Source organism: Canis lupus, chromosome 30 (genome assembly GCF_048164855.1).
Source record: "Canis lupus baileyi chromosome 30, mCanLup2.hap1, whole genome shotgun sequence".
Classification (NCBI taxonomy): Eukaryota; Metazoa; Chordata; class Mammalia; order Carnivora; family Canidae; genus Canis; species Canis lupus.
Genome location: NC_132867.1, coordinates 20141147 through 20154358, shown reverse-complemented (window position 1 = coordinate 20154358; position 13212 = coordinate 20141147). Strand labels below are relative to the sequence as shown.

General features: G+C 34.0%; 1 pseudogene; it reads left to right on the top strand.

Moving 5' to 3' along the window:
- Positions 1–284: 284 nt before the first annotated feature.
- Positions 285–13212, top strand: part of LOC140621402 (ADP-sugar pyrophosphatase pseudogene) — a 53632-nt pseudogene continuing 40704 nt past the window's right edge.

Below are 13212 nucleotides of genomic sequence, written 5' to 3'. Positions count from 1 at the left end.
CGTCATCAAGTTTCTATCCTGTGTCAGGTTAGTCGTGTCACGGCAATTGCTGCATCCTCCGTGGATTGACTTCTCAATGACAAGACATGCATTTTCTCAAGGTCACATTACTCTCCAGATATTTAAAACAGTGCCACTCTACCCAGCATGTATTTATATGCATAGAAATGATTTGGCTTGTTTTAAAATACACAGAGATGAGTGGGGAGAAAATAGGATATTTATATTTAAAAGTGTTTTGCCTAGCATAGAATTCTGAGTCCCATTTATAAGGGAACCATAAGATGCCCGAAAATGACAAGCTCATGTTTGCGGGGCAGGATTGTGGTGGGAAGCTTCCAGGCCTGGCGTGGCCTGGCAGCCATTCCTTATACTTCAGTGATGTCAGTGATGGAGGCTGCCAAGCCTTAGCCCCAAAGTACAGACCTAATAGTAATCCCTTTGGGCTCCCTTTTTCCCTCTGACACATACCTTCTCTACCTGTATAAAAAAGCAAACTATTTTCTATTTCATGAGCTAGCTTGGTCAAAAGAAAGAGCAATGCCTTTCTCGTACCAATAGCTTGGTCAAAGAAAGAGCAATGGTTATGAATGTAAACTACAAAATAAATATGGAACACGAGAGTATCACTTAAGCTGGAGTGAAGGGAACTAATGATGATATAACTAGTTAAAGTTATTACCAATAGCTTGGTCAAAAGAAAGAGCAATGGTTATGAACGTAAACTACAAAATAAATATGGAACACAAGAGTATCACTTAAGCTGGAGTGAAGGGAACTAATGATGATATAACTAGTTAAAGTTATTGAATAGAGCTCAACTAAAATGAAGAGATGAAACAATAACTAAAAGTCACCATAACTCGAAAATGATAAAGAGCCACTGTTCTTCAAGAGATGCTTTTTAAAGTGTGAGACTCACTTTTTTGCTTGTTTGTTTAAAGTGGTCTAGTTGGCTCAATTAGTTAAACATACATGAAAACAAAGAGTGTGTATAGAGTTTATTGGCTTGGTGGACTAGTTTGGCTCAAATTGTAATGCTTGTCAGTGGTTGCCTAAGGGAGACACTCCTGTAACAAGAAAAAGCACAGAAATAAGTAATCAAGATTTAATCTGGAGTTACAGTTTGCAAAGCACTGTTGCTGGGGACTGAATTGTGCCTCCCCCCTGCCAAATTCATATGTCAAATCCCTCACTCCAAATGTGAATATATTGGGAAATAGTGACTATAAGAATGTAATAAAAGGTACATGAGGTCATAAGGATGGGGTCTTAATCTGATAGGACTGTTGTCCTGATAAAAAGAGGAAGAGAACCAGAGATCTCTCTCCACATACACACAGATGAGAATATAGCAAAAAGATGGTTGTTTGCAAGCTAGAAAGAGAGGCCTCACCAGACACTGAAGCCTGATGGTGACCTTAATCTTTGACTTCCAGAACTCTGAGGAAATAAATTTCTGTTGTCGAAGCCATTCATTCTGAAAACCTGTCATAGCACCCTCTGGTAATATAACTGTCATATTTACTTTTTTTTGGCATAATAATGAACCAAAATGGTTAACTATTATGGTTATATCTATACTGGAGGTAAGGAAATTAACTGTCAGAAAGTTTGAAAGATTTGCCTCAAATCACCTAGGTAGTAAGTGATGGATTTATGATTCAAGATCAATTCTTTTTCATATAGAAAAGCTTTATATTTTACCAATAGGTCTAGTAAAACACCAAGAGTGGAAAGTAGCCATATTTAGGTGGCTCAATAATAAATTTTCATTTGTGAGAGAAAATATTTTGAAAGAAACTTTTCCTTGAAATTAGAGCAAAATAAAAATATCAAAATGCAGAGCTGTAATATAGTTAGTCTGTCAGTAGCTTAAAAATTTGGGTGGTAATGGAATGATATGAAAGTTATCACCGTGAGGATGATATATTTGAGCCTTATTTACTTCAATATGTTGAAACACTTTAAAAGGAAAATCCCTGCTTTATATCTTTTTGAAGCAATTTGCTAAACATGCTGCACCTACTTTGACCTGCAAAAATCTAACATATAAACTTCTGTAACATCTTCACACTTTCTGAAAGATATTTCCATATTGATTCATAAATCTGAAAGATGTCTGTATCAGTTCCAGTGTCATCTGAGTTCTCTCTTTTGGATACCTCTGCATTTTACATTTCCTCACACTTGGCTACTTACTGGGGGAACACTGTGGTTTTAAAATTCATGTTGGCAACATTTATATCTAATTAACCTCCATATGCTGGAGTTACTCCCAACAAATTATGTGGATATGTATCCTTATAGAGAATACAATTTCTCATAACTACGCTCCCACGAGTCCTATTTTTGAAGAAATCACTCAGTATAAGTAGCAGGGTAGTTAGGATAGAAACTGTTTAAAGAGCACACTTCTGTTACCATGGCAACTATAACTTCACTAGGCTCAACCCAGAGTTTATATGGAAGCAATATAATTCTGACATTGATTTTTTCCGGTTTGATTTTCTTTAAAAATTAAAGAAAACTGCTAAAGAACAAATTAATGAGAAAATATAACTTCTCTTTCTAATAGCCCCCAAATTAGAAGTTATCTTACATGCCACACCAACAAAACTAGTAGTATTTAATATTAATGGCTAGCTCATTTTTCTCTAATGGTACATATCCTTTAGTGCTTATATTTTGAAATTGTAAATTTAATATAAGTTAATTTTAATATAATAGAAACATGGGAAAAATATTAATCACAATTATGAGGAAATTACCCATTTGTCCCACACACAATCTCTTATGTCTTAAATGAGACTTAAAACAATACAGAGAGCAAATAAATTCATTTTAAAACACTATATTCATTGTTATGTTTCAAAATCTCTTATGCTTAGTAAGCTCCTGATTGATTTGGAAATATGTATTGGATGATTTCCAACAAACCAATAATACAAATTAATGATGTAATGGGTAATTCCTGGGACTAAGGACCTCATTTGTGAAGGAGATGGACAACTAAAAGCAAGAGAGGAGAAATATAAATATTTTGAGCCATTCTGAGGAAATGTTTAATAGTAAGGTAAATCTGTAACATAAGGTAAAATAATTCTACCAGAATTTTTCAGCATCAATTACACTAAAGTAGGGCAAAAGAAAAAAAAAAAAAGATGATGTTTCAGTTTTTTGCATACAATATTTTTTTAGGGTTTTAAATAAACCCTAGTTCACATCTGAATTACAATTAGATAATCCCATATAGCTTTTGATCAGAATTGTGAAAAATGCATCCACCTATCTTACACTCAGAAAGCCTGGTAATCGCATGCAAGTTCATGCAGTTAATCTGTGATAAATACTTTGGCATATGTTAGAAATGCTAAAAGAATAATTTATATCAGGCACAACATCTGTTTAAAAAAGAAGACTTGCTAATCAAATTCCATTTACTCTTTCTGTGCTCATTTTTCAGGATGGCAATGAGATGAACACCAGGCTACTGCACAGGTGTGCCATCTGCATTATAAAATCACATCTTGGCCAAAATTCATACACACAACTTTGATTTTATTCCCAGAAATGTTCTGGCACAAAACCATGAAAGGCAGGTGGATTTAACTTATGCGGGCACTTGAAGGGAAAAGGTCTTTCCTTAGTACTATTAGAGTGTTAGGTATGGATGTCCATTAGGCTTTTCATGCTAAGCAGGCTAAAGCTCTAGCCACTATACTCCTATAGCAACCAATACATGTTTTTGTACAAAACATATAAACCTGAAATAATCTCTGTCCTACCAGTTGCAAGCTTCCTGAGGACAACAACTCTTAAAATATTTAAATCCTGTCACAGTCTTTAGCATAGAGTGGGCACTGTATTTGTATGTGTGGCTGCAATGCATGTGACTGGGACAGCAATATCCTCTGAAGGAGAGACATAGCTATTCATTTTTGCATCTCATGTATTTACTCTGCAGGCACATACTATGCTTGAACTAAGCATCTCTGATTCCTGATGGACAAAAGATTTCTATGTGTCACCCCGATAGAGATTTTCATGGTAGAAAGAAATAATTCCAAGGTGTCATACATTTTCTCTTAACTATTATTTCCTGTAGTTCTTTAAAAACAAACATCAGGGGGACACCTATATGGCTCAGTGGTTAAGCATCTGCTTTTGACTCAGAGCATGATCGGGGGTCAAGGAGTAAGTCCCACATCTGGCTCCCCAAAGGGAGTCTGCTTCTCCCTCTTCCTATGTCCCTGCCTCTCTTTATGTGTCTCTCATGAATAAAAAAATAAATAAAATTTCAAAAAAAAAAAAAAAATCAGCAATGCTAAACTATCCCTTATAGGAAAATGGTGTGAAGGAAAAGCAAGTAGAATTTAGATCTCAGAGGTTCTGTTTCAAAAAATTTGTCTGATTTAGGATAAAGAAATTTTAAAAAATATTTGCAAATCTTGAAAGAAAAGATACTCAATGAGCCAACATACTTCTCAGTTCATAAAAAAAAAAAAAATTGGAACTGGAATGTACACCCAATAAATAAAGAGCTCATTGGGCATAGATTTTTAGGTTGTTTTAAATTTTCGAAGGACATGTAAAGAAGGCATAAACTACATCACTCTATAGTACCATACAATTGTTAAGATATTTTTGTATTATTTTCCCTCTGAAGCTGTTGACATGTAAATGAACTGAATTTTTAATAAAGACATTCAATATCATCAGATTCTAAAAATCAGGAAGAGAAATTTTTTTCACAATGAGTTATTCTTTGGAGCGTTTACTTACTAAAATAACATTTAAAATATTAATGAGGTAAACACCAAAATCACAAAAAAAAAAAAAAATCAAGGAAAGAGAAACTAGCAGTGTCAAGAATAGCTTAAGGAAACAAGACAAGTTAAAGTAACATGGTATCCTTGATGGGACTTGGAATGGAAAAGGGACAGTAGATAAAAAAAATAAGGAGATCTAAATGAACTGTGGACTTCAGTAAATTAAAAGGTATTATGTTTGGTTTATTAATTATAATAAATATGCCATATTTATTAATAGTAGAAACTGGATGTGCAGTAAGTGGAAACTTTGTGTGCTATCTTCTCAATATTTTTGTAAATATAAAGCTGTTTTTAAAAGTTATGTTTAATAAATATTAATGATAATATGATATCAGGACACATATTTTCCCTTTCTTCTTGAGCTTCAATGTAACTCCATCTGTCATTGGCCATGTCCTTAACTCATTTCACTGGAAAGTCCTAATATTTTGTATATTTGTTTCTGGATTGTACGGTAAGTTTTCCCTTTTCTGTGAATTTGTCATGAGAGTCCTTCTCAGACACAATCCCTAATCTGTAAAAATACTACATCATGCTATGATTATAAGTCATCAATCCCCTCCAAATATGATACTTCTGCAAAAAATAATAATTGGATAAAGAAGTCTTAAAACCACTTATGGAAATGAATTATAAAAAAAATTCCACAATAATAAAGAACAGCATTCCTAGTTACCAAACACACACACATCAAATAAATCAATGCATAAAATTTTTTTATTAACAGAAAGGATTCCATCTTAATTCAACTTGTATAATTAAAGCCAACAAGGTGTCATACCATGCCATGATTTCTTGGCATGTTAAAAAAGCCTCAAAGAAAAATATGAGCATATATAATATCTGTGATTCTAAGGTAATATTTGAGTATTCATCAGAAAGCAAGTTATAAGTTCCATATGGGAGAATAAGTTTATAGGAAAACAAATTTTAGAAGTAGCAGCAGCACTTAAGGGAGATGTTCTGAAATTAAGAGGGAACCATTTAGTGTGATTTTGTATTTGACTGAATGACAGTTTGTTTATTTTTCTTCCAAATGAGCAAACCAATGCAAGTAGGTGACAAGGGAGGCTCAGGGTGAAAGTAAGGGAAAAACTGTAATCCTCATCCATAAAATTTATTCTCAGTAAGGACGAAAGTGCGGGTGTTGGTAAGTGGGGGATAAGAAATTATACAACGTTGATAAAATCAGTATATGAACAATTTCAGAAGGGATTAAATGATTCCTGGTGAAAATACACTATACAGAAAGATGGTAATTAGAAATGGATTACTAAGAATCTGTATTTGAATTTGAAAATGATTGCCTAGATTTCTGACTTAGAAGAATAAATAGCAATACCATTAATTAGTATGGTCAATAGAGTAGGATGAGTAGATCTTGGGGAAATTGTCCTTAGTTAATGATGACTTTAAGTTATTTGTGTAATAGAGTTTCCCTATAGGTTGTTGAATATAAAATTGTATAGGTGACTACTTAAGTTTGGGATAGAGACATATTTTTATTGGTTATAATTCTTGGCAGTGTTATTTTAGGTAAGATTGAGAATTCCCAGGTAGACCAGGTTCTGTGAAAACTAAGAACAAAATACCTGTGAGTATCAATACTTAATATGTATGTGAGGAGCAGTAGTCAACAATCTTGTAGGAGTGGTCTGAAAACTGGGAGAAAAACTGGCATTAAGCAATATCATTAAAATTTATCAAGTGATGAGTGACAAAAAAAAAAAAAAAAGGAAGGATACAAGAGTATCTTGGGCAAATATAAAAAATAAAAAACAGACAGAACCAGAGGAAAACTAAGATGTGGCCATGACTTTTGCCCAATTGCAGGAAACTTGTTTCAGTAGCATGTCTAAGTACCAGCTACAATTTGTCCAGGTTCTGCTCTCTGCACTGTTGTGCAAAGATGAAAAGTAGAGTGTGAAAACATAAAGATAAATGGATATTTGGACTGCACACAGCTGAATGGAGCCTAGAGGCAGGAGATCCTAAAATATCCTGAGTCAGAGAAACCTCAACTAGAAGGTAATGTTTGCCATAAATCTTGGAAGGAGAACATATATTTACCTGGCAACAAGAACTGAAAGACAGTATTCCAGATGGAAGTAACATGTGTAAATTACACGTTTTTGTCAGTAAAAGCAGAAGGTGCTCTGTATGGCACTTGTGTAGGAGATACTTTATGTACTTGTCAAAATCCATAATACTGTACATCATAAAAAGTGAACTTCAACACGAGCAAACAAAACAAAACGAAACAAAACAACCAATCAGGATGTTGGAAATCTTGGGCTGGAATGGAATGCAGACTGTGCTAAATGAATCTGGGTTATAAATATATGATATAACTTCACAAAAGGTTTGGGGGAAAAAAAAGGGGATGACCTAAGTAACTGTGGATAACAACGTTTTGACTAGAAACCATAAGACAATTACAACTGTAAATAAACACTGCACTATAATCTGTACATTTGAGTCTCACAAGGGAATGGATTAAAAATTCTGAAAGAACATTACCTCTGTACCAGCGTTGAAAAGAAAAGGTAAAAACATATTAGGAAATTGAAACCAGATTTCTTGCTGTCAAAGAAAAAAAGTTACAAATAAGCAAAGACAGGCTAGAATAAATCACTGAACTAGAGTTGGCAACATTGAATGTTTAATCGGTAGAAGGGTAGATGAAAGGACAGAAAGACAGATGGGTAGATAGATAATTATAAATATGTAGATGTACATCCACTAGGCTACAAACACACATTTCCTATGATTGGGATTGCTGATTGGGCCTAGAAGCAGTAACATCCCAAGAGATCTTCATTTCTATATACTCTTCTCCAACAAATGGAACTATGCCTCCTTGGGGAAACTACTGATTATAGTGTAGGGGCAGGAATATGCAAGATGATCCTGGGTTATCTCATTGTGTCAGAGAATAAGGAAGTATCAAAAACCAAAAGAAAGTACATGTGTCAAAGGGACACAGGAACAAAGCTGAAAAAGCTCCTGAGAGGTAGATTTAGAAAAATCGGTGGTGGGGGTGATGAGGGGGGCCCGGGTGGTTCAGTCAGTTAGGCATCTGCCTTCAGCTAAGATCATGATATTGGGATCCTGGGATCAGCCCTGAGGGAGACTCCCCCATTCTCTCTTCCTCTGTGTTTGCTCTCTCTCTCCTCCAAATAAATAAAATCTTTAAAAGAAAAGAAAAATTTGAACAAAATGAATGATGTAGTATTGGATTTAACCAAAAATATATGTAAACAAGAACACACCAATATAAATGACTAAAAACAAGCAAACAAATAAGAAGAGACAAAGTTTCCTTTAAAAATTGCATGTAACATGTAGATACTGCCCTCTTCAGGAGGTGGATTTTAATCCTCCTACCCATTCCTGAGTATGGAATATTTCTAGTGATTATAGAAAGGGAAAAAATTGAAACTTCAGAATGAGCAGGCCGGGCAAACAATTTCTTAATCATGTGGTCAAGTTAAACACCACCAGTGATGGGTCATGTTGAAATCGCGTGCTCCATTCTATCACTGATACATCCCTTCACAGACAGGATGAGAAAGACATTTCACTTCTATAGTATTCTTCCTAAAATTCAATCGTCCCGGAATAGACATGAGGAAGACACAAGACACATCCCAATTGAGGAGCACTTATCAAAATACCTTACTGGTTCCCTTCCAAACTATCAAGGTCATGAAAGACAAGGGGAAACTGATAAACTGTCATAGTCCAGGGAAACTAAGGAGACACAGCTGATAAAATGCAAAGTGGGAATCTTAACTGAATCCTAGAACAGGAAATGCATATAGTGAAAAACTTGATGTCAAAATAAAACCTAAGTGTAGTCAAAAGGAAGGTGCCCGTGTTAGTCTCTCAGTTCAACACGAGTCCCATAGTTATGTTAGTGTTACTATTATGAGAAACTAGGTCCAGTGTATATGAAAACTCTGTTGTATCTTGGCAAATTTTCCATAAATATGAAAGTACTGCAAAATAAAAATTTTAAACATAGAAGAATAACCACAACTCTTCAAAACTCATTTTTGGTGCATCCATATCCTGTATATTATAAAAGATATAGGTATATGTAAAGGAACAAACGATTTTTAAAAAGAAATTATCTTTGATATAAAGAATTTTGGCACTAAGGTAATATCTCAAATTTGATTTTAGGTTCCATGCGGTTTTGCTGTCTTGGGTATTGTAGTTGCGGTTCTTACCCTTTGTAAGTATACACTCAACTATATGAGGATAAGCTTTTTTCAGGTGTTCTTGTTTGGCTTGTGTTCATGGCACATCTAAAAAGAGATAGATATCTATCTATCTGCATGATCTAGATTTTCTTGAACCCCATCATATCACTTTTGAGTAGTTTAAAGTGGTTCAGAACCTCCTTTCTGTTTCTTAGCCATAGGATTCTTGACAATTTTTTTTAAAGAATGGAAAGATTCCCCTTAATTCTTCAGCTAAAACATACCCACCCAAAGCATGCCCTTTGTGTGCATCTTATTGACCTCAGATAAAGGACACTAGTGCACTAAACCATAGAGCACAGAGTCTTTAGCCAGAAAGAAGGCAGAAATTGTGTACAATGTTCCACTGCAATAAAAGGCGGTCTAAAAAGAAAAATGAGTGTTTGCAGATGCAGAGCACACAGAAGTGCAGATTAACAGTAGCCCCAGGAGATTTCTTCACAGAGATAGGGAATATCCAGTGACAGCGCTGCCAGCCTCGTTTTCTAACCTGTTCAATCAGAGTTTGAGTTACTTAGACAGCGTATAAAAGTCTGGCTAGCAACTAGCAGGAAGGTACAACTTTTCTGAAAATTTTGTCGGTTTTTTAAATGCACTTTAAAGATTTTAACAACTTACTTGAATTCACTTTAATATTCATAATCAAACAAATCAACATTCATATGTTCTCTGAAGTCCATAGAATTGCAAATGGAATTTCTATGATGATTTAAAACTTCATTTTGTTTAGTTTTATCAAGCATGGTCTATCTTTTGAAAAAGAAATCACCATCACCATTTATCTTTTCTGTTGGTAAAGTGTTTCTAGATGGATGACTGTTATACTTTCCATCATAGCTGTGTACTTAAAAACAGCTCTCATCAATAAGTAAGAGTCACATTTGCCAACTGGCTACGTATCCATAGCAAAGCTAACGTTTCCTTAGATTCCTAATGAAGAATGGATTTTTCTAAATTTTATTTCTTAAAAATTGTTATCCACGTGCACATCTTTTCTCTTAAGCATAATAGAACATTTATAAAAGAAATGTGAATAAAATCATAAACTTTCATTTTCTTGTATCTTTCTCTAAGGTATAAATTTAGAGATGTGATTTAAAGACAGATTTTAATAATTTAGAATGCTGTTTCCTAATAAAATAATCAAGAAAAATCAATCTGATAGATTGCCATTTATTTTAAGTATAGTTCTGAGTTCCATCAAGGCATTAAATAGTTAGTGCTTATAAATTATTATGTTAATTGAGAAAAAATCATAGCAATTAATGACTCTTCTTATGGATTTCTAAATAGGCAAGCAAGATATTCCTGCTATTTAGGTCTGGATGAATCTTTGAATCAGATATTTTAGCTTTCTATAGCAGAATTTTTATACTTCCTAAGATGTTATTCAGTATTTTTAAATATCTTAACATGTTATAAATGTTTTGTATTTTGGAAACCTCAGATAGTAGTACAAATATCCAAACCAATAATTTTACTATAAAAATATTCCAAAGATAAAAAAAATCCTTTCATAGCTATATAACCTAGAAACTCTTCTATGTGTCCACTATGAGATTAATACATTTAAGAAAATGAACTATGGTTGCATGATCTTACAAATATATTCTAACTACAGTTTCATGATTTAGAAATATTTGTAAATATATAAATATATTCTTGATCTTACGAATATATTCTAGCCAGTCCTAGAACTTTCCATAGAGTATGAAGCCATATTTCTTTCTTTCTTTTCTTTCTTTCTTTCTTTCTTTCTTTCTTTCTTTCTTTCTTTCTTTCTTTCTTTCTTTCTTTCTTTCTTTTTCTTCGTTCTTTCTTTCTTTCTTTCTTTCTTTCTTTCTTTCTTTCTTTCTTTAAAGAGAGAGAGAGGGAGAGAGAGAGAGAGAGGTGGAGGGAGGAGCAGAGAGAGAGAGGGAGGGAGAGAATCTTAAGCAAGCTCCACACCCAGCACATAGCCCCACATAGAGCTCAACCTCACAACCCTGAGATCATGACTTTGAGCTGAAATTGAATCAGAAGCTTAACCAACTAAGCCCCCCAGGTGCCCCTGAAGCTTTTTATAATGAGTAAATATGAGCAAAACTAAATAATATGTTACTTATAAGATCCTCACATCAATAAAATTATTAAGGAGAAAAGAAACCGATAAACAAAATTTTAATCACTGTTTTTTTTTGTATGGGATGATGCAGGGATGGTAACCACAAGGGACATGGAAAAAAGAGAGAGACATCACCTCGATATTATTAATAATAGTGTTGGTGTGATTTTGTGTTCCCTAAGTGTTCAATTCTCTATGATGTTTCATGGCTTAGATATATATCCCGCATATATTCTTGAGTATTTCAAATATTTGTCAAAAAATGTATTTTTTAAAAAAGATTTTATTTATTTATTCTTGAGACGCAGAAAGAGAGAGGCAGAGACACAGGCAGAGGGAGAAGCAGGCTCCATGCAGGGAGCCCGATGTGGGACTCGATCCCAGGTCTCTAGGATCGTGCCCTGGCCCGAAGGTGGCGCTAAACCTCTGAGCCACCCAGGCTGCCCCCCAAAAAGCTATTTTTAAAAAGCTCTTATTGATTGGATTTTTTTATCCTAATTATTCAGCTATTAAATTAAAGGGCACTTGACCTCCAAATCATACACAAATGCTTTATATGATCTCCAAGTTTAAAATAGAAAAAATGTTGGGCAGCCCAGATTATACTTGAGCATAAAAATGAGTATTTATAAGGGGAAATATCATTCCTAAATGATCTCCTAATCAATTAAAATTTTAAAAAAGAATTATACTGTGAAGTAGAGCAGATGGTCAAAGTTTGTATAACATATTAAATTGGAATGATAATGGACAACTTTAAACTTGATACTGTACTTTTTTATATTGTCATTTGTTGCTTGTTCCGAATTTCCAGTGAGGTATGGTACTCACATATGAGGAATTTAATTACTATATCATTGATCATAGTATAACTGAAATTAACTATATTTATCTCATTAATATCTATGTGTGGCAAAACCTGAATTAATTTCAAACGTGAAGTATCAGGTATGGATAAAATGAGCTGATAACACCAATTTTCTCTTGCAGGATTTTTTTTTCTTGCAGGATTTTTTTTTCTTGCAGGAATTTTGAAGATTTACTTGTCTATTTTAGCTTTAAACATATAAAAGACCATTCCAGCTACCTAGCAGTTGTCATTACACAAGAGACACTAGTCATCTAACTTTGTATTTCAAAATATTTAACAAGAATCACAAAGAACGCCAAAAGATTGGAGGCCTCCAATATGTGAAATGAATCTTTATAAAAAATGTTATTCTGGGGATCCCTGGGTGGCGCAGCGGTTTGGCGCCTGCCTTTGGTCCAGGGCACGATCCTGGAGACCCGGGATCGAATCCCACATCAGGCTCCCAGTGCATGGAGCCTGCTTCTCCCTCTGCCTGTGCCTCTGCCTCTCTCTCTCTCTCTCTCTGTGACTATTGTAAATAAATAAAAATTAAAAAAAAAAAAGGATAAAAGGATAAAAATGTTATTCTGGGTTATTACAAGGATTAAATAAATCCAGAAATGTCACTAAATATCCTGGAACTCCAAATCATTAGTTTCCTGTTGTTTATTAAGTAATGTAGAATTACTAGAATGAGAAATATTAATCAGATAACAGGATGGTGGCTTTGTTTTGTTTTGATGGTGATGACAATTTGCTGGGAAAATGGCCATAGAAACGACAACTAAGAGAAGGAGGAAGTGACAGTGAATAGCTGTTAATAATTTAAATGATATGGGGGAATAAGAAAGTAAATGTTAAAATATATATTTAAGGTTTGAGATTCATTGATTTGGAGCTTTATTTAAGAAAATTACAAGATATAAAAAGAAAATACAAAAGCCAAAGGAAAGCTTTATAGGAAATGGTGATAATTAGAAGAGAAACTTAGCTAAGAGTATCTTAGTTTATATAGCCTGAAAAACAGCATGGGTCTTGGCACTACAGACGAAGTCCCATCATCAGTTGAACATTAATAATAAGTGAAAATGTGGCAATAGGTAAGTTAACAAAGAAGGAAAGTATAGAAGAGTTATACAAAATTAAGTAAAAGCA